Below are 21,993 nucleotides of genomic sequence, written 5' to 3'. Positions count from 1 at the left end.
TTAGCATCGGGTTGTTCGGGCCCAGCCGGCCTCAGGCCAGCACCCCTGGGCTCCCCATGGGCCCCACCCTCACCCCCGCGCAGCTGGCCTGGCGAAACCAAGAGGCCCTGACGCCCGAAATAGCCGGGAAACGCCGACCAGCCCAGCCCGGGGAAGCAGGTGCCTCCCTCTCCCCAAGCTGGGGGAAGGAGTGGCTTCAGTTCTGGAAGCTTCCACCAGCTCCCTTGGAGAAGGGACCTGTGTCGCAGCACCCAGGCCGCCCAAGCCCCTGCGCCCAGGCCTGAGCCAGGCAGAGATCACGTCAATCAACCATCAGAAGCGGCATCTTGTGTTCCAGAATCTTGTGTCTGTGCGGGTCGTACCCCCTCCTCGGGGCCCCCAGGGACCTCTCTAAACGCCGGGCGCGCAGCTGCGGCTGACGTGGGGCACAGCCAGACACTCGGGGCTCAGGGGAGCCCGGGGGGCAGGGCTGGCCAGGGCTGGACATGGGGCACTGCAGTCACACCTTCCCTGCTGTCCCCACACCTGGGACTCTTCTGGGGGAGGGACTGGGCCAAGGACCGGGAAGGGGGAGAAATGGGGACCCTCACAATCACTGCACTGGGAGCCCTGGGTCTGGGGTAATAATGAGGAGCCCAGAGCACAGATGTCCCCCAAGAGGCCTCGTGGGGTCCTTCCCCAATGGACAGGACTTCAGATTGGTCAGTCACTCATCCATCTGTCTGTCCATCTGTCTGTCCACCTATCCATCCACCCATCCATCCATCTACCCATCATCCATCAATCCATCCATCCAAAAAGCCTCCCTTGGGCCTCCTTGGGGCCTGGCCTGTGTGGGGCTGTCAGCTGCTCATGTCCCAGGCAAGGCAGGACTGGCCCAATCAAGGCCAAAGTCAGACCTGGAACGTGCCTGCTTCACCATGGAAGGAGGGGCCTTTGGACACTGGGTGCCCTGTTCCCTGCCCAGTCTGCCCTGTGCTCGGTCGATATGCTGAGGTCAAAGAGAGGGCAAGAGGTGTGAAAGGTGGGCCAGCGTGGTGAGGCCAGCTGCCCCCTGCCCTGTGGGTGACCTGACTCCCCACCCCACCCCCACCCACAGTTACAGGCCTCCCCGATCCACCCTCCAGGCTGACCCTCCCATTCTCTCCTCTCCTCCCCGTCCTTCTACAATCAGAGAGTTTCCCAGGACATTCCGGGGCTCCAAGGTCCTGATGGGAGTGGAGATGGGGGACAAGCGCCCAGCCACAGTTTCCTGAGTTCACCCCCAAAGACAGCAAATCACTTCCACAGGGTTGACTCCACCAGCTCGTTCTCAGGGGACACTGCCAGTAGGTCCCCCAGCCCAGGGAAGCCAGGAGCCAGGCCCACAGGCCACAGCCATAACATCACATCACCTGACACATGAGACGTGCAGTATCCGGGGGGCGAATGCCCCGACCCGAGAGCCTGTGGGAGTATGGCCCTCACCCCAGCAGTGATCAATCAGCTCATCAACCAGTGTTCACGCCCATCGCCCCTCACCGCCCCTGTGGGCCCAGGTCGGGTCCTGGAGGTGAAGCTAAGACAGGGAAACTCGCCCCTGCCTAGCCCAGAGCCCATGGTGCCGAGAGATCCTCCCCCACCAGTAAACATTAGTGGGGAAGACAAGGACGGTGGATCCTGGGGTCCTGGGGGGTCAGCCAAGGGGAGCAGCAGCAACTTCAGCCACCTCAAAACCACCTCAAAACAGGGCCCGGGAGCTGGACCCCAGGGCTGAGGGGCAGAGGGAGGAAGGGCCTCCCGGGGGGTCAGCATGAGCAAAGGCACAGAGCAGGGGGGCTGCAGCAGCCCTCGGCTGGCGCACACGGGCCCCCAGTGAAGCACCCTGACCCCTCCACCTCGGAGACTCCAGACTCCTGTCTCCCGCGCCGCCTGGCCCACCACCCTGCTCACCGCCCAGCAATCCCTGGCATTCGGTGCTACATGGCGGGGTCCTGCCCTGGGGAGGAAGGGGAATCAGACGCAGACTGGACACCGGGCAGAGAGGGACGAGCAGAGGGTGCGGGGAGCAGGCCCAGGGAGGGACCGGGGGGTGGTTGGCCAGGAGTTCTCCAGGGGCGACGGTTCTCTGTGCCGCACACAGTGAGGCCGGCTGGTGGGCCAGAGTGTCCCGAGTCCCGGAGCCCAGCAGAGGGTCAAGGACGGGGCTCAGAAGAGGTGAGGCCGGGGACAGAGGCCCTGAAGACCTCAGTCCTGACCAGATCTGAGATTCCAAAAGGCAGCTGCACCCTGAGGCTACTGAGTGGCCTACTGTCCCGAACCATTTACGAAACACGCAACACGAGTTACTCAGCTGAGCCACTTCCGGATTCCGTGGGGCTCACAGCCAGCATCATCGTCCCATCTCACAGGTAGGAAAACCGAGGCCCAAAATGATTAACATCCCAGAGAGCGAGACAGAGCCAGCCCCCGGTGTTCCCCCTCCCAACCTGGGGCCTCCCCTCTGAGGGACAGGAAACTGAGGCCACACAGGGGTACCCGGATGGAAAGCGGCCCTCTGCAAGGCCCCAGAAGCCTCCTGTGGGCAACCTCCCCCCATCACCCCCCAGCCCCGACCCGAGTCAGGGGAGCAGAAAGGAGGCCCGAGAGTGGACCCAGTGACCACCCCCACCCCATGGCTGGAAGGAGGGAGGGCTGGTGGCAAAGGGCCTGGGGGAGCCCAGACCCCAGGGTGGACAGGGAGGGTCCCCCTCACCTGCAGCCCTTCTCAGCCCTTGACCTTAGGCAATTTGCTTCCCTCTGTGGGCTCAGTTTCCTCATCCCATCTGTACAGGGGGTGATAAGTCTCTATCCCAAAGGGTGGGCTTGGGGATTAAAGGAGCCAATGTCTGTGAGGTGCCTGGACCATGCTGACCCTCACCCCCCCAGCCACTGCTGTCACCTCCTGGGCTCTTGCCTGGGGCCTGCCTCTGACATGCTGTGTGACCTTGGGCAAGATAATTCCCCTCTCTGGGCCCCAGCTTTCCCCTCTGCTCAGGGAGTGCTGGGTGAGGGGCCCTGTGGGCCAGAAACTATAGGAAAACTGTCGGATTCCTGGATGAAGGGGCTGAGCAGGGAGGCCCCGGGGCTGGAGGGGCAGTGAGGCCCGAGGTGGGAGCAGGGTGGGGACCAGGCCAGGACAAGGAGAGGGTGGAGCGGGGGCCCTGCCCGCAGCTGGCCACCCCTGGGAATCCCCAGGCTAAAGTTAACCCTGCGTTGGCCGAAACCAGAACTCAGGGTGACAAAAGGGAGAAGTAAGGGGAAGAGAAACTGAGCCCGTGGTCAGCGGGGCGTGGGACGGGTGACAAACAGGGCCAGGTGTGGCCCGGGACGACGGGACAGGGCAGTTTCAGGGCTGTAGTCGGATGTTTGTGCAGCTCGCAGGTGGGGGTAGCAGAGCCCTCCCCCTCCCCCACCCCCTCCCAGCCCCCTCCCCTTCCCAGCCCCGCCTGGGCCTGATGCCGCCCCCTGGCTGCCTCCCCACAACCTCCCCCAGCTCCATCCTGGGTCCTGGAATCCTGGAGGGCCCTACCCCAGGGGATCTCAGAACCACTCAGGGGTGGCCCCCACTGTCAGCAGGGCCCCGGGAAGGGAATGACCCAGGGCACAGAACGAGTCAGCATGGGAAGGGAGGGGCTCCAGCCCCAGAGTCCCAGCCCCGGGCCCTTCTGGCAGCAGAATGAGTGGATGGGTGGGCGAGGGGGTGAGCACAGGCCTCCGGCTGCCCAAGACCCCGTGATTCTGAGGGGCCCCAGGGAGACGCATCTCATCTTTTCAGGAGGGAATGTGTCCCCGTGTCCGTGGGCTGGGGACGCACTCCCCTTTGACCCAGCAGCCCTGCTCGTGGGAGTTCATCACCGGCCCAGGGCGCAGAGACGCCGAGATACCCTGCCCTGCATCTCTAACAGAGATACATTCAGACCGCCTAACATCCACAGCTCCAAACGGCCTTGGAGACGTGCCATGGACGGATTCCACCATGGGGTCCGGGGGACAAGGGCAGGTGATAAGAGGAGATCTCGTCTGAGCCCATCTTTGTGAAAAGGACATGACTGTTATAGGGAAAAGTCTGGAAGGATACACACCAACACACTGAATACTCCCTGGTAGCAAGATCAGATGTTTATTTTCTTCTTTATGCTTCTCTGTACTTTCTCATTTCTCAAAGAACATGGATTACTTTTATCATCAGAAAACAAAACAGTAGGGCTTCCCTGGTGGTGCAGTGGTTGAGAATCTGCCTGCTAATGCAGGGGACATGGGTTCGAGCCCTGGTCTGGGAAGATCCCACATGCCGCGGAGCAACTAAGTCCGTGAGCCACAACTACTGAGCCTGCGCGTCTGGAGCCTGTGCTCCGCAACAACAGAGGCCGCGATAGGGAGAGGCCCATGCACTGCGATGAAGAGTGGCCCCTGCTCACCGCAACTAGAGAAAGCCCTCACGCAGAAACGAAGACCCAACACAGCAAAAATAAATAAATAAATAAATTTATATTAAAAAAAGAAAACAAAACAGTAAACTGATTCAAGATCAACGACCCTCTAAAAATGATGTGTTAGAAGGTTTGAACGGCATTGTGAAAATAACATTATCCCCAAGAGATCACAAGACAAGACCTGGCACGTGTGAGCGTGTCTGTATCTACATCCACATCCATGTCCATATCTCTTACCTGGGGCTACCTGTGGCGGTGGACCTACAGGCAGTGTTGGTTTTCATTCGGCACATTTGACTTTTCTGATTTATTGGGTAATTATGAAAAACAAGATTTTTTTCACTTAAGTAAGGATATTTATTCCGACTCACTTAACATTCAACAAATATTTATTGCTTGCCTGCTACATCCGTGACAGGCTCGGTGCAGGGTTTGGGACTACACTGATGAAAAGACAGAGAATCATCCCTCTTGGGCAGTGGTCCAATGGGGGAAATGTATATGGAAAGAGGTCATTACAATGCTGAGATGGATTCTTACCTCTAGGTCTTAGATCATGTCCAAATCCATGAAACTCTCTCACTGCACCAGCTCCACACCCAGGCAGGAAGGTTACTGAGCCCCTAAAAACAGAGAGAAGATATTCCAGGGGTGCTGAATATGTAGCAGCAGGCATTGAGCAAAGAGGATCAGAGAAAAGCACCCCCCTTTTAAATACAGTTAAAAACTGAAGCCTGAACGATTGCAAACAAAAAGTTTAAGTAATTTCTGCAAAGAGTATTAAAAACCTTCCCACCAATAAAGCAGATTGGCGTGGGACACAGTCCAGGATCGGCAGAACTTATGAAGGAAAGAGGCGCTGTCTGAAGCAGACCAGAATAGACTTCAAGAGTTTTTACCCAGTTCTTTGGAAGGAAGAATTCTGTGGTAGATAAGTAGCACAGTCCATGTAGGTGAGAAGACCCAGGTTGACAAACTTCTCTGCCATGTAGGCAACAATTTATCTTGGCAACTAATCTCTCTCCCTGTGTTCTGATCTGGCCGATGTTGATAATATTAGTGGCCACCTCACATTTCCATCTTGAGGAATGCAGGAGGGGATGTACCTAGATCCTTTCACAGAATACCAGGTTCAGTGAATGGAAGAAACAGGTTAGAAATGATTGTTGGAAACTCCCTCTCCGTCACGTAGAGTTTGTTAATCCTAATTACATTTATAGGTGCCATAGGAGCTTGTAGATATGTCATTTCTTTTCTTATACTCCTAAACTCTCTATTTAAACTCTCCACTTAAGGTCATTGCCAGCTAGCAGTCCTGTAAGTGACATGAAGACACCTCAGTTGTTCACTCCTCACTTTCTCCCCAGAAGAATACAAGTGTTTAACCCAACTCAGTGAGTCTGGTGCTGTGGCCCAGAGCCCCAAAAGGCAGGGACTCAACAGCCATCTCTCTAGCCTGCCTGCCTCCTGCCCCAGCTCCTGCTCCAGAATCCTCATGGACGAAGGAAGAGGTGCAGCCCCCTTCCTGGGTCTTCAGACTCTGCATCTCGCCCCCAGCCCAGTGCCTGGCAACTTCAAGGCTCTCAATAAACAGTTTGAATGAGGGAGGGAAGGAAGATAGGGACGGGTGAATAGATGGATGAGTGGGTGGGTTGGTGGGTGCATGGGCAGGTGGGTAGTTGGGTGGGTGAGTGGATGGATGGACAGCTGGGTGGATGGGTGGATGGATGGGGAAATAGCTGGATGATTGATGGATGTGTGGGTGGATGGGTCAGTGGCTGGCTGGCTGGCTGGATGATTGATGGATGGGTAGATGAGTGGGTGCATTGGTGAGTTCATGGGTAGGTTAGTAATTGGATGGGTGAATGGATGAATGGATATTTGTGTGGGTGGGTAGATCCTAATTATGAGAAACACAGAACCTTAGTGCCTGGCAACTCCTCGGAAAGGGGCTGAACGCGACACCCAGGTTCCAATCCCAGCTCTGATCCTGACTTGGTGTGACCTTGGGCCATTTCCTTAGTGCCTCTAAGCCTTGTCCCCTTGCAGGCAAAGATGATGTCAGCCCCTGCCCTGCCCACCTCACAAACTGCTAGGAAGAACACTGAAAGGACACATATGCGTGAAGATGTTGAAGAAACCCGAGAGGCTTCTCAGGTGCACTCTTAGCCTTGGAAGGACCTGGCAGGGCATTGAGCTGACTCACCCCTAGCTTTGGAGCACAGCTGTGGGAAGAGCATGAGCTTGGAGCCCAGACAGACCTGGGTTCCAATCCTGGCTCCACCACTTTCCAAGTGTGTGACCTTGGGCAGGTGACTGTCCTTCCCATGTCCTCCTCTGTGATGCGGAGGTGATGACAGCGGTAGCTACCCCTCGGGGCTGTGAGAGAATTCAGGGGGATCATTCAGGAAAGCACTTGGCACAGCACCCAGTGAGGGTGCAATGATGGATCTGAGGTCTACCATCTGGGGTCACAAAGAAGAGGCTCAATCCTGCCCTCTCTGTAGCAGTGTTCCCTGGAGGCCTGGAGGTGTTCCAGGACATCTAACTCAGGGGTTCAGAAACCCTGAAGTGTGTCTGTAAAAATGCTCATTGTGGGGAGAGGTCCAGGGCTTTGTGCAGAAAAAAGGCCATGGCCCGTGGAGGACTAACCACACTGATCTAATCCAAGACCCTCATTAAGGAAAAACAGAGACTCTAAGCCCACACAAGAGCACTCGGTGGGTCAGAGGAAAGCCAAGTACACAGGCATTCAGTCCAGCGTGATACCCTCGTTACCCAGGGGCGGGGGCCTGTCTTGGAACACAGAGCCTGAGATAGGATTACCGCCACCTGGTAGCAGCATGTACCAGGCAGAAGCCCCCAGGATGGGGGGATGGCAGGAGGACCACAGGGGTCACCATTGGGATTGTGCAGTAGGATTGTGAGGAATTTCAACTTTCTTTTTAAATTTGTCTCTCAAGTTTGTTATAAGAGGACTTTAACAATAAATTAAAGTTGAGGGAGAAAGAGGTAGTGACTGGTGGCAAAACATCTCACCCACTCCCCCAGGGGACCTACAGTTCATGATCTTGTGCTGATGAAAATCAACCCAGCGAGAGGCCCAAACAGAGGGAAATAGAGTTTATCAAACAAGTGTGACCTGCAGCGGATAATCCAGGGAGGGAACTGCTGAGCCTGGGACAGATCTGTGTCCTGTCTCAGGGCCATCCTGGCAGAGAGGTGCAGGTGCCTCTGGGGCCCCCAAACTCCAGGCCCAGCTGGAGGTAACAGGATGTAGATGAGCTGCAAGGACACAGGTGTCAGCTCAGCATCAGGGAGAATCACCTTGTTTGTTTTCTGAGTTCCTCTTAAAATAGAGTTTACTGGTCTTGGTCTTTGGTTTTAAAATAATAACTGCTCACTGTAAACAACGTGAAGACTACAGAAAAACAAACAGGAGGAAAAAAAATGTACCCCATGTATTTCACCCAGAAGAGCCGCCACTAATATTTTGATGGATTTCCTTCTATTTTAATCCTATTTTAATTGTAAACTGTAAAAACCGCAACATAAATAAATAAAATGTATCTGTAAAGTTTAAAAAGTAAAAACAATAGTGGTGATAGTTGCACAACATTGTGAATGTGCATTTCAAAATGGTGGATTCTCTGTGTTGTGAATTTCCCATTAATTAACTTCACAGGCTCAGAATGTGGCCACAACCTCAGGAACCCTGATTTCATCATCTCTTTACTTTTCCTTATAGTTTTAGGTCCTCTGTGTTTGCCCTTAAACCAACCATTTTCAACTTCGCCTGTTTTTGAACTTCACATAGATTAAGTTAGACTGTGTGTCAGGGAACTCTGCTCAGTATTCTGTAACAGCCTGAATGGGAAAAGAATTTGAAAAAGAATAGATACCTGTATATGTATAACTGAATCACTTTTCTGTACACCTGAAACTATCACAACATTGTTAATCAACTATACTCCAATATAAAATAAAATTTTCTTTAAAAGTTAGACTGTGTGCATCTTCTTTCTCTCAACACTGCGTCTGATACCACCCACACTGCCCAGCACTGCTTTCACTGCGGACATGGAGGGGCCCCCACCCAGCTGTGTGCCTGGCTGGCCACCTCTGGGCAGATCTGCCCCCGGAGTAGGATCACCAACACTGGGGCCGGAGGGAGCGGTTCTCCAGGGCCTGTCATTGTCCGATGCATTGTTTCTACTTGTTTTGTTTCCAAAAATGGAGACAGCTTAATTTTTTCCTGATTATAAAAAGATATACAAAGATTCTTTACAAATAAAACGGGAAAAAATGTATAGAGATGGGAAGTTTCCAGCACAGCCTGAAGATCACGTTGGTTGTACCTGGTGTGTGTCCTTCCAGACTGGACCTCACATTCCACACAGACAACAGATCAATGATAGATGTATAGATAGATGACGGGTAGATGATAGATACATAGATACATAGGTGATAGATGATAGATGCATACTCACATACATACACAGATGACAGAGAGAGGAGAGGGGATGGATGGGTAGATATTTTCTTTTCGTCACTGAACCGCACACGCACACAGGTGTGGTAACCTGGGCGTGTGTCACACTTGGGCATCATGCTTGTGAACCTGCGGCTCTCACGACACTCAGTGGGTCCCTCCGGGCACCACTGTCCCGCACAGGATGCAGCCAACGCCCCGGCCTCCATCCCTGGGCAGGGATGCCACCACTGACTTCGGGTTGACCCTCCCCGCAGGGATCAAAGGTCATGCCCGTCTAAGGCTTTGAGAGCTCGTTCCAGACCGACTTCCAGAAAGGCAGCGCACATTGCCCCCCAACTCTCAGAGCCCGGGAGGACCCCTGGATCCTAGGGAAGGGATGGCACAGGCGTGGACAGAGAGGGGCCCGAGGACACTGCCCCCCCGCCTGTCCCGCCCGACCCCTGCTCTGCTCTGAGGCGGGGGGCTGACAGGGGCCCCGAGGCCTCTTCCCAGCTCTTCAGAGCATCCGCCACAAGCTGGCCTGAACCAGCCGGAAGCCCCCTCCTCAGGGAGTCTTCGGACCCCTCCCCTCCAACCGCGGTTGCCCTGCGTGTCTCCCTGGCAGCACGGAGCCCCCGGTGAGAAGAGAAGGCGCAGGGCTGTGAGCTCAGCCCCCCGCTGCTCTGGGGTTTGGGGCGGGGAGTGTGTGAATGCTGGGAGTGGGGGGCTGTGGGCTGGGGTCTGTGGAGTCTGCACAGGTGGAGCTGTGGGAAGGCCCTGTCGGTGGTCTCCACAGTCAGAGCCAAAGGAAGGGGTCTGGCCCCTCTGCCCCAGATAACGTCTGGTCCCTCAGCTTCTGAGGCCAGAGACCCCCAGCCTGGCCTCCAGGGGAGCTGCCCTGACAGGGGTGTTGGAGGGGAGGCCCCAGCCCCAACACCTCCAGCAGCAGGGCCTGGTGCCCCATCTCCCCGGCCCTGATCTCAGAGTCTGGGTGTCAGGCCCATCAGTGGTCCCAGCTGGCCAGCCCTCCTAGAGGGGGGTGGGGGTTACTGGGGAACCTGGAAGGGGTCTTAGAGATTGGGCCCCACCCACTCAGCTTTCACAGGAGAAACCAAGGCCCACAGGGGGCAAAGGACTTGCCCGGGTCACACTGTGAGCCCAGCTGCTGGACTCAAGGCCCCACGCTCTCCCCCGCCACACCCATGATGTTCACGCGCCCTTGGTCCTGAGGGGCCCCCTCTGCTCAGCCAGGCTCCAGCCCCGTGACCTGCACCCCAAGACTCAGCATTGGCCACTGTGAGCTGAGGAGACCTCAGGGTCTGCAGTCAAGGCCACAGGGCCAGCACTCTCCCGGCCAGGCCTCCCAGCCAGGCTCCTCTCTGATCAATGGGCCCTGGACTGGCTTGGCTCCTGCAGGCCTAGGGCCTGTCTTCTTCCTCTGGGCCTTTGGGGTCCCACCCGCACCCCCAGCCACCATCCAGGCTCAGAGGCAGCCCCTGTGTGACATCCCCGTAGGTGAGTCTCGGTCCCACCCTGAGCAGATAGCACGTGAGGGGGCCGCAGGCATGGTGTCCAGTGCTTATTTATCATGAATGGGCGGGTACGCAGTGTTAGAGAAGAGAGGCCTTCCAGGCCTCAGGGAGCAGACTGAGCCCCCAGACCAGGGTCCCTTCTGACCGGCCAGGCCCCAGCCCGGCTCTCCCCCAGCCCAGGGGCCTCAGTCCATGGCTGGGGCCTGGAGCTGGGCCTGTGGGGAGCTGACCAGGGGGCAGGACGGCCGAGTTTGGGAGCCCAGCCAGGCGGTCACCATGCACCACACGGGGGTGTCACCCACACAGGGATGTCACCACCGTCACCTGACTGTGCTCATGGGCTACATGCAGGGGTCTGGGCTGCATTCCTGGTCACATACTTGTGTTCCCGTACCTTGCCACCCCCACATAGGCATACACACACATGCACACACGCTCACACAGGTGCACACACATATGCACACACTCGTATGCACACACATGCATGAGATCAGATGCACACACAGAGGCCCCAGCCGACAGTGCCCTCTACTGGCCACTGTTGTCATTTCTCTGAAAGGTCGCAATCACACCTGCAAAGACCCAGGATGGTTCATTAGAAATCCCGGATGCACAAGTCTGAGAAGATCGTTCTCTCCTTTCACGGGGTGGGGTATGTGACCTGGGCAAGGTCACACAGCAGGTAAGCGGTGGAGCCCTGGCCCCCGACCCAGATTCCAGCTCATTCCAGCTCCCAAGGCCCTGTCAGAGCCCAGAGGCTGGACCCTCTGGGGCAGAGGAGCTGGGGGTCTTGTATTCCCATCCCCCTCACACACACAGGTGCACGGACCCCCAGGAGGGAAGAGACACCATGGGGAGAGGAATCTCCAGACCAGAGAGTCCCCAAGACGGGCCTCCTGGGGGCTGATGGGATGGGGTGTCGGGAGGGGAGGGGGCTGGACTTCACAGAAACCCCGAAATGCCAAGAACACTGACACAGACATGCCACATGCACCACACAGAAACAAGAAACGCTAACCTATGGTCCACTAGCTCAGATCTTCTCCCAAGAGAAGGAAAACTGGTCATGCTGGGTTCCCTTGTCCCCCAGGCCCGTTGTCCCTCATTTCCCAGAAGAAACAAGCACCATCCACTCCACCCGTAGCCCCTGATCAGCTCCGAAGCCCAGCGCTGCCTTGGGCCCTGTAGACGCAGCAGGGGCCTCAGAGACCAAGTCCTGGAGCAAAGTCCCAGTGGGTGAGGCAGGCCAGACAAACACATTATATTTACTATAATATGAGGTGTGACAAGCTCTTTAGGAAAGGAGGGGGTTGGGGTGACAGTGGCTGGTTTAGGGGGATGGTCAGCAGAGGCCATCCCTGAATGAAGGAGGGGACCCCTGGGAGGTGCCTGGGGAGGAGCAGTCCTGGCAGAAGGGACAGCAAGTGCAAAGGCCCTGGGGTCAGATGTGTCTGTTGCAGGAACAGCAAGGAGGTCAGTGTGGCCTGATCCAAGGAAGGGGACAGGGGAAGGGGCAGGGTCCTCGGGTGTTTGCAGAGCAGGCTGAGCACCTTGAGATTTGTCCACGTTTGCAAAGGTACATGGACGATATCATGCCGCCATACCTGCTCCTTCTAACTTCCTGCATGTACATCTCTGGGACTGGGATCCAACCAGTCAAGCAGGGGGAGCTAGATGGCTCAGCGTGTGGACACGGCAGGTGCCGGCCGGTCTGCACGGATGGACATTGGGCAGTTCGATCCTCCCCTCACAGAAACGGCCCAGGGAGCCCTGTGCATCCCTGGTGCGCGGTCAGCGCTTCTGGAGGGCACACGCCCACCTGGAGCTGCGGGGACACGGCGTCTGCGAGCTGTGGCAGCCGGACTCAGCCCCGGGGACAGCCAAGCCCAGTCCTGTGTCTGCACCCCTGCTTGGATTGTGGCCCCTGGACGTTGTCTCCAGCGGTGCACCTCCCCCACGGGGTTAAGTGAGAACCCGGGCGAGGTCCACGGGAGTCACTCGGAGGTCCCTGAGCCCCGTCATCTGGGGCCCCTTCCTCTGGGTGGCCGCTGTGGGTCCCCCTGTGCTTCCAACGAGGTGACAGCGACCCCTGGCGGCCAAGGAGGGGGCGGCAGGTCCCGAAGCCGGGAGGGAGGGCCCAGGTTAGAGGAGGCAGGGCGGGGCGAGACCCGCAGGGCACAGGGAGCCCCTACCGGTCCCTACTCTCTGGACTGAAGCTGGGACGGGTGTGCCCATGGGGGGACCCCCACCCAGGTCGTCTCTTCAGACAGAGAGGGAGAATTCTGAGTGGGCGACGCAGGGAACCAAGTCCTTCTGGGCATGACCTTGAAACTGCCCAGGTGGCCAGGACGAAGGAGAGCGCTCCTCTCTGTCAAGAGGATCTGAGCATCTCTTAATTGGAATCGGCTCTTTGGCTTCTGCTCCCTAAAAAAGGTACAGGAATTCTGCACCTTGAACCAGTTCTGGGGGAATTTGCCAATCAATTTGGGGGAAACTGGCATTTTACCACATTGAATCTTTCAATCCGTGAATATCCTCTCTCTCTCTCTCTCTCTCTCGCCCATTAACAAGTTTTAATAACTCTCAATGAAGTTGTATGTAGAGTTTTCCCCATAAACAAATGACTTGGGCATCTCTTTAGATTCATCCCTAGTAAACTTATATAAATTTTTTTGAGATTTTATTGAAGTGTAGTTGATTTAGAACATTGTGTTAATTTCTTCTGTACAGCAAAGTGACTCAGTATATACATATACTTTTTCTTATTCTTTTCCATTATGGTTTGTCACAGGATATTGAATATAGTTCTCTGTGCTGTACAGTAGGACCTTGTTGTTTATCCATATTATATATACTAGTTTGCCTCTGCTAATCCCAAACTCCCATTCCCTCCCTCCCCTATTCACCCTCCCCCTTGGCAACCACAAGTCTGTTCTCTATAAACTGATATTTTTAATGCAATTGTAAAATGTATCCTTCTTAAATGTTATTCTCCATTCATTTGCTGTTATACAGAGATACAGTAAGTTTCTATATTTGAAATTGGACCTGCTAAATTTGCTACAATTTTTTACAGATTCTATTAATTTATCTACATTCTGTGGGACTTGCTACATACTTAAACTTATCATCTGTGAAGAATGACAGTTTTGCTGCTATCTTCCCAATTCTTATATATTTCATTTCTTTCCCAGTCATTTCAAAAGCCAGTTCGGGAGGGGGGAGAGTTCCACTTCTGGAACAGCAACACGAAGAGTTCCACAGACCCACACCCCAGCCAAAGGGGTGAAAATTATTTTTAAAATTTCTGTATTTATAATAATATTAAATGTATTAAATATTAAATAAATATTAAATAAATATTAAAATGTATTTATTTATGTTTATAATTATATATTTATAATATACAATATATCTATGTTTAAATATATATTTATAAATATAAGTAAATTTATTTATATTTATAAATATTTATTATAAATGTTTGTTATAATTATGTATTTATGATAATATATAAATATATGTTTATAATTGTGTATTTATAATATATGCATAAATTTGTTTTATATTAATTTTATGTATATATTTTAAGAAATAATATAGTCTTTTTTTTATAAATTTATTTATTTATTCATTTGTTTAATTTTTGGCTGCATTGAATCTTCGCTGCTGCACGCGGGCTTTCTCTCTAGTTGCTGAGAGTGGGGGCTACTCATTGTTGCGGTGCGCGGGCTTCTCATTGCGGTGCCTTCTCTTGTTGCAGAACACCGGCTCTAGGCCCGCGGGCTTCAGTAGTGGTGGCACACGGGCTTCAGTAGTTGTGGCTCACAGGCTCTAGAGCACAGGCTCAGTAGTGTGGCGCACGGTCTTAGCTGCTCTGCGGCATGTGGGATCTTCCCGGACCAGGGCTCGAACCCGGGTCCCCTGCATTGGCGGGCGGATTCTTAACCACTGCGCCACCAGGGAAGCCCACATAGTCTTTATATATAAATATTTAAAGTCTTTAAATATCATTAAACTCTCTATGTATATATTTAAAGTCTCTGGAAACAGACCTAAGGGCATAAAATAAAATGAAATATTTATTCAAGAAAGTATACTAATACTTGGCAAGAGCAGTGAGAGTCTGTAACATTTCACCTATGACCTGTTTCCTCCCCTCTCCCAGCCCAACACGACGGCACCTCCACTCCAAGTAGGTGCAGAAAAAACACAGGGCACCCTCCCCACCCAGCTCCAGGTCTAGGTGATATCTTCCTGACATTTTCCCCAGGATAAATGGTTGCCTGTGGGCACGATGCAGGCTGATTGCTCTGCCCCTCAGCTAATAAGCTCCAAACATGCTTCCTTGTAAAAGAGGATCATGCTCACCTGGTCACACATCACAAATAAAAGACCTGCTAGCTACCCCCAAAACACCAGGCTGAGACCTTTCAACGCTAGAGGGCGCCAGAGACCGCCGAATCCCATTCAGGCTGCAGGGGCGGCCGCTCAAAACTTGTAAAAACGAAGGTAGATTAGGTTTGAATTTCAGAAAAACAACGAATAATAGTTTCAGTGTAAGTATGTACCCCGCAATATTTGGAACATACTTATACTAAAAAATTATTCACTGTCCGGGCATCCTGTATTTTACCTGGCAACCCTATTCATGACCGATGAAACAAAGGAGAACGGCGGTGACTTTGCGTCTTTTTTTCTTTGCTCCTTATTGTGTGTGTATTTGTATTTATCAAACACGTTTTCTTTTCTTCTCAGTACTACTTTATGTAGGAGTTGTTGGAGGTTCGCAGAATATTCAGTGGAACTGTGACTGAGTTTCAGGAGGGATTAACACAGTTGGCTGTGGATACAACGATTCCTGGGAGCAGGTGTTCCTCATTTTGGGGAGAGGGTGAGATCCGGACGCCGAGGTTTGGCCAGCGGTTGCAATGCCGAGCTTTGCCAGAAGAGGGTGCTGGAGGAACGTGCAAGGCCACAGCGGCCAGAAACCGCCGCCCTGTTTTCCCGCTTTCCTTCCCTTTTACTGAGTGCAGGAGCCAGTGATTGGTGTGAGGATGGCCCCGGGTCTGCTCAGCAACCCTGACCGACTGTTTAGCGTAAGTATGTCCCAGATCTCAGCACCTACGCCCCCACCCACGTTAGGATAGGTGGGGGATGAGGGCAGCCCCTAAGATAGTGAAACTGTGGGTCATGATTAGTCAAATCCATTCCACCTGCCGTCACTAAGCAAGGCCGTTTTAAGACCTGCATGTCCTCCAAGCACGTAGCCCAAATGATAAAATATCTTCCGGGTTGTTTTCTAGAAACTCAGAGTCAGCTGCATCTAGTTGGAGCTGAGCGGGCTAAGACTGGATGGGACCCCTGACCCTCCCACTGGGCGTGCGCGAGGGTCCGCTCCGTGAAAAGTCCGCCCCCAGATCGTGCTGTGAGCGTGTAGAGGCCGGGAGCTGGTTACACCTGCGCAGAACCACAGTCCCTGCTCCTTTTTCCAATCGTTTTCCCCCGCGCTCCCCACACCTCAGACCGCCCTGCTGCTTGATTCTCCACCCTGTAAACACCCAGCCCCTTGGTTCAGGGAGGCAGATTTGAGAGTGTTCTCTGATCTCCTCATTAGCTGCCTTGTGGATAAACCCTCTCTTTGCTGCAAACCTCTGGTTGTTTAAGCGTTTTGGCCTGCTGCACTTTGGGAAAACCAAAAACAACAACAAAAAACCCTGTTGCCATAACAAGAGCAAAACCATTACGCTAATCCACCGCAATACCCCACAGATTTCTGACCACCAGACGTTTGTCTTTGAATCCCTGCAATAGTGTATTCTTCTAGAAAGCTTCTGTTTAGCCCAGGCCTCCATTTTCCAGATCCCTGGAGGGGCAATGGGGGGAAAGTTTATTAATTCAAACAGAAATCCCCAGCTGCCATTTCTGCAGACCAGCTCCTGCTGTGTCCTCAGACCACGTCTCCCCACCCGGAGGGGGGCGCTGACCCTGCAGACCTGGGCAGAGCCCCCCCCCATGCCCTCCACAGTGGTGGCACTTCCAAGGCCCACCTCTGGCCACGTCCTGTGGCACGTGGCTTTGCCTCTGGCAGGCTGCACATCGCAGCAAAGTCACACCCTCTTGGGAAAGGTCTGAGTCTCAGCCTGTGTGAGTCCCTTCCCTTCACTGTCCAGCCTCCCTCCTCCTAGAGGCGGCAGGTAGGACATGAGTGAGCCTCTCAGTCCTCTGTTACCCTTTTCATGAGTTATCTACTCTTTTTTTTTTTTTTCTTTTGGCCTCGTTGGGTCTTCGTTGCTGCACGCGGACTTTCTCTAGTTGTGGCAAGCGGGGGCTTCTCATTGTGGTGGCTTCTCTTGTTGCGGAACACAGACTCTAGGTAGGTGCACAGTCTTCAGTAGTTGTGGCATGCAGGCTCAGTAGTTGTGGCTCGCGGGCTCTAGAGCTCAGGCTCAGTAGTTGTGGCGCTCGGGCTTAGTTGCTCCACTGCAAGTGGGATCTTCCCGGACCCGGGCTCAAACCCGTGTCCTCAGCGTTGACAGGCGGATTCTTAACCACTGTGCCACCAGGGAAGTCCCAAGTTATCTACTCTTTATAGTAAACATTTCTGCTTCAAATAACTGGTGTGGTTTGTGTCCTGACTCGACCCTGATTGACACAACACAGCATCAAAAGGTGGCTGAGAAACAGAGGTCATTTCCAAACAGTTGCTGTCACTGATCTGAAAGTGAAAACCAAGATAAAGACACCTTCCAGAGAGAAGTGGGAGATGGGGATGGGAGGTGGCCTGAGGTGACCAGTGCTCTTTACCACAAAGGGCTCAGAAAGTTAGAATTCAAGGTAATAGGAGTTTTAGTGTATGAACTAATGTGTGACCAGGCAAAAAAAAAATTAATTAAAAAAGAAGGTAGGTTTGACTTAGTAGGGACATCTCTGCTCAAGTCTTCCTGCAGTGAGTTCTGTAAGCATCTGCTGTGTGTCCACTTCTAGAGTTTCAAAAGCCAGTTTGAGAGGGGGACAGTCCCACTTCTGGAACAGCAACAGAAAGAGCTCCATAGACCCACCCCCAGCAGAAGTGGTGAAAGTTATTTTTTAATTTATATATTTATTATAATATTTAAATGTATTTTTTTATATATTTAAAATTACATATTTATAATATACAAATATATTTATATGTTTATAGTTACATGTTTATAATAATATATACATACATTTATTTATGTCTATTATTTATACATATTTTAAATTTATATGTATAAATTTTAAGAAATAATATATTATTTATATATATTTAAAGTCTCTATAAATTCAATGTGTCTGGAAATGAGTCTAAGGGCATAGAAAAAATGAAATATTTATTCAAGTAAGTCTACTAAAACTTGGCAAGAGCAGTGAGAGTCTGTAGCATTTCACCCATGACCTGTTTCCTTCCTCCCCGCTCCCAGCCCACCATGAAGGCACCTCTACTCCATGTAGATGCAGAAAGAACACAGGGCACCCTCCCCACCCAGCTCCAGGTCAAGGCGGCATCTTCCTGAGAGGAGCAGTCTTCAGCATTTTTCATCCCCCCCTCCCACACCCCAGCTACCTGTTGCAGTGGCTAAATTCCAGGTGAGTGTGGTTTGTGACACAGAGGCTCTGCCTTGGAGGCAGCACACTGAAAACACTGGGACACCCATCAGCCTCTCCCAGCTCATTTGTAAAGTGGGGATTCCATGCTGGAAGAAGCAGGCCAAGAAGATCAAAGGTGCCCTGATGACTGCCAGATCCTAAAACAGGGTTGTCATTCGGAGAGAAGACACCCAGAGCGGTGGCTCAGAGATTTTTTCCAGGGAGAGAGGTGGGACAAAATAGAGTGCTCTAAGCCCTTCCATAAATGAGCTAACTTTATTTGCAACAGACTGTGAGAAAATTCAAAACTATTGAGCTTGTGGTGAAAAACAATTAAAAGGAGACTGGTAGTGTCTTTAGATATAAGCTGAATCACAGGCCACTAATTTACCAGAGAGAATCAGGAAAAGGGACAACTAAAAAGGGATTAGAACAAATCTCAAACTCTGACCTCAAAAACGATCCCTGCAAAAGAGCCCAGATTTAATTGGATCAGTCTGTGAAGCAACTGATGCCCCAGGACATTGTTGAGATGATAGAGCAATCAGCTGCAATTAATGAAGCTTATCAGATGGGTATGTTCAGGAAGAGAGGATCTGGCCAGGGCAATCAGGCCAGGAAAAGAAATAAAAGGCATCCAGATTGAAAGGGAAGATGATGTGACCTTATATATAGAAAATCCTAGGGAATAAACAAAAACACGACTAGAGCTAATGAACACGTTCAGCAAGGTTGCAGGATCCAAGATCAATATACAAAAATCATTTGTGAGGGCACAAATGGGTACAAAGTTTCAGTTATTCAGGATAAATGAGTTCTGGTGATCTAATGTATAGAATGATGGCTGTAGTTAGTAATACTACATTGTATACTTGAAATTTGCTAAGAGAACAGATCTTAAATGTTCTTATCACAAAAATGTGTAAGTATGTGAGGTGATGGATAGATTAATTGGCTTGATTGTGGTAATCATTTCACAATGTGTATGTATATCAAAACACCATATTGTGTACCTTAAATATATATAATTTTAATTTGTCACTTATATCTCAATAAAGCTGGGGGAAAAATTCAATTGTATCTCTGTACACTAGCAATGAACTATCCAAAAATGAGACTAAAAAAATAATCCCATTTATAATAACATCAAAAGGAGTAGAATACTTAGAAATAAATTTAACAAATATAGTGCAAAACTTGTATTCTGAAAATGACTAACACTGTGGAAAGAAATTAAAGAAGATCTAAATAAATGGAGATATATCTTCTGTTCATGGATTGGAAGACTTAATACTGATAAAATGAGAATACTCTCCAAAGTGGTCTACAGATTCAACCCAATCCTTATAAGAATCCCAGCTGGCTTCTCTGTAAAATTAGCAAGCTGATCCTAAAAATAATATGGAACCTCAAAGGACCCAGAGTAGCCAAAACAATCTTGGGAAAAAAACCCCAAAGTTGAAGCTCTCAAAGTTCCCTGTTTTAAAACTTACTACAAAGCAATCATAATCAAGACAATGGGGTTTTGACAGAGGGATAGATGTACAAATCAATGGAACACAATAAAGAGTCCAGAAGTAAACCTGTATTTCTATGGTCAGTTGATTTTTTATAAGGGAGCCAAGCCCATACAATGGGGGAAAATAGTCTTTTCAACAAATGGTGGTGGGAAAACTGTATATCCACATGCAAAAGAATTAAGTCAGACCCCCTACCTCACACCATATAAAAAATTAATTTAAAATATGTCAAGAGTCTAGATGTAAGAGCTAAAATTATAACTCTTAAAAAAAAAACATACAGGAGTTCCCTGGTGGCCTAGTGGTTAGAATTCAGGGCTTTCACTGCCGTGGCCTGGGGTTCACTCCCTGGTTGGGGAACTAAGATTGCACAAGCCATGCGGCGCAGCCCAAAAAAAACCCCAGAACATATAAGTAAATCTTTGTGACCTTAGATTCAGCAATGGTTTCTTAGATAGGACACCAAAAGCACAAACAACAAAAGAAAAAAAATAAATGAATGGGACTTCATCAAAATTTAAAACTTTTGTGCTTCAAAGCCACTGTCAAGAGAATGAAAAGACAACTCACCAAATGGGAAAAATATTTCCAAATCATATGTCTGACAAGGGACTTGTGTCTGGAACATTACCATTAGCTAGAAATGGTAACAATATGGGTAAATATAAAGACTTTTAAAATTATTTAAATCTCTTTAAAGGATAATAAGTTGTTTAAAAAAGAAATAATACATTTATAAATTAAAATGTAAAATTTATAACAATATATGACAATACTATTGCAAAGGCTAGGAGGGGAAAGACGGAAGTATACTATTGTGAAGGTCTTATATTGTATGTGATGTGGAATAATATCACTTGAAGGTACGCTGGATTAAGTTGAAGATGTATACTATAAGCCCTAAAGCAACCACCAAAATAACACAAGACATTATAGTTAATAAGCCAATGAAGGAGATGAAATGAAATCACATACATACACGCATGCAGGCACACACACACACACACACACACACACATCAATTAATACAAAAAAGGACCAAAAAAGGAAAATAGAAAACAAATAGCATGATGATATATTGAAACACCACCACACTAATACTCACATTAAATGTAAGTAGTCTAAACGTGCTAACTAAAAGTCAAGATTATATGATTAAATAAAAGCAGGACCCAACTATATACTAGCTACAAGAAATCTATATACTTTAAATAAAAATGTACAAATAGGTTAAAAATAAAATGATGGAAAAAGGTATACCATGCTAACACTAAACAAAAGAAAGCTGAAGTAGTTATATTAACATAAAAATTGGGGCTTCCCTGGTGGCGCAGTGGTTAAGAATCCACCTGCCAATTCAGGGGACACAGGTTCGAGCCCTGGTCCAGGAAGATCTCACATGCCGCGGAGCAACTAAGCCCGAGCGCCACAACTACCGAGCCTGCGCTCTAGAGCCTGTGAGCCACAACTACTGAGCCTGCGTGCTGCAACTACTGAAGCCAGCGCTCCTAGAGCCTGTGCTCCACAACAAGAGAATCCACCACAGTGAGAAGCCCACGCACCGCAATGAAAAATAGCCCCTGCTCCCTGCAACCAGAGAAAAGCCCGCACACAGCAATGAAGACACAACGCAGCCAAAAATAAAATAAATAAATTTATTAAATAAATAAAATAAAAATTGACTTCAGAGCAAAGAATATTGCCAGGTACAAAAGGGGTCATTTCATAACAACAAAGGAATCAATTCATCTAAGGGACATAATGTTTATGCATCATGGTATGGTAGACCTATTTGTTGGGTGTGTAAAAAATAAAGATAATAAAGTGAATAATATTAAGACAAATTTTTAACAACTACATAGTGAATTTGATATTAAAAAAATGTTCGCTCTCAGTGGTTAAAAAAACATTATAAAATTAGTTGCCTGGAATCAGAAATAAACGTCCAAAACAAATTGTAATTATGTTTAACAGAATATGAGTTTGTAACTTTGGCCAGCTTTAAAACAGCTTGGATTCTTGCACTAAAAAGAAAAACAACTTAGATGGAAAGATGACAAAAAGAATTATTTCAGTTGTGGAAATTTGATAGAAAATTATGAGGAAAATGCTATAAAAAAGATATTTTACAAAAAGTGAAAGATTTTTAAATTAAGCCTCAAACAATTGCCCATAGAATACAAGGTCTTTCCAACGATACCAAAGATGAATGGATTTGAAATTTGACAATTCGCAAGTACCTCTCTTTAGCTTTGAGTTATGTGAGACCCTACCCAGTTAATATTTTGAATACTTTTTGTATCAAAGGACATCCAAACCTATGAAGAAATGTTGCCAATTAGTGACCTAAAAGATTGAACTTGTGGCATAGATCTTTTAAACCTTTGACCTTTATCAAAGAA

General features: G+C 49.9%; 1 long non-coding RNA gene across 1 annotated transcript; it reads left to right on the top strand.

The window, feature by feature from the left end:
- The first annotated feature begins 12,428 nt into the window (after positions 1 to 12,428).
- LOC309639705 lies at positions 12,429 to 21,643 on the top strand. The gene is made up of 2 exons (XR_014251811.1): positions 12,429 to 12,893; positions 15,219 to 21,643. It is a non-coding gene; the product is annotated as an uncharacterized lncRNA (long non-coding RNA).
- The last annotated feature ends 350 nt before the right edge of the window (positions 21,644 to 21,993 follow it).

The sequence above is a fragment of the Balaenoptera physalus genome (assembly GCF_965194825.1).
Source record: "Balaenoptera physalus genome assembly, chromosome: 12".
NCBI classification, from domain to species: Eukaryota; Metazoa; Chordata; class Mammalia; order Artiodactyla; family Balaenopteridae; genus Balaenoptera; species Balaenoptera physalus.
The sequence above is the reverse complement of the archived record's forward strand: the minus strand, read 5'-3'. Positions and strand labels throughout refer to the sequence as shown.